Genomic DNA, 539 nt, shown 5'->3' on the forward strand with positions numbered 1-539 from the left:
CCGCCGCCACTGCTGCTGCCGCTGCTGTCGCATGCGCGGCTGCCACGGTCACGGCGGAGGGCGGGGGTGCGGGCGCGGGCGACGGCTGCAGGGGCTCATCGAAAACGAAGCCCACCACGGAGAGCGTGGCGGGGGCGCCTGATGGCAGGAACAGCTGGCCCTGCGGGTGGTGTGGCGGTGGCAGCACGCGCTCGTGCACCTCCGGGCGAGCTCGGGGCGGGGCCCGGGGCGGCACGGAGGCCGCAGCGCCGGCCCCTCGCTGCCGAGCCTCGCTCAGCGGCGCACCCGTGGCTTGCGCATGGGTCACGCCAAGGCGGCGCTGGCAGTGGCCATGTATGCTATAATATGTACCATTCCTATACAAACATCTCATACATCGCCAAGTGCGCTGTTTTACGAAATCGGTGCTACATAAACGCACTAAATGCAGCGAGTGCCGACAGCCTGGACAGATGCTGCGCGCGCGAGCCCACGCACCTTTGAGCCTTTGAGCCCCAGCAGCCCAAGCAGGCCCTCCAGCGCGCCCCTCAGCGCGTCAT

The sequence above is a fragment of the Monoraphidium neglectum genome (assembly GCF_000611645.1).
Source record: "Monoraphidium neglectum strain SAG 48.87 unplaced genomic scaffold scaffold02518, whole genome shotgun sequence".
Classification (NCBI taxonomy): Eukaryota; Viridiplantae; Chlorophyta; class Chlorophyceae; order Sphaeropleales; family Selenastraceae; genus Monoraphidium; species Monoraphidium neglectum.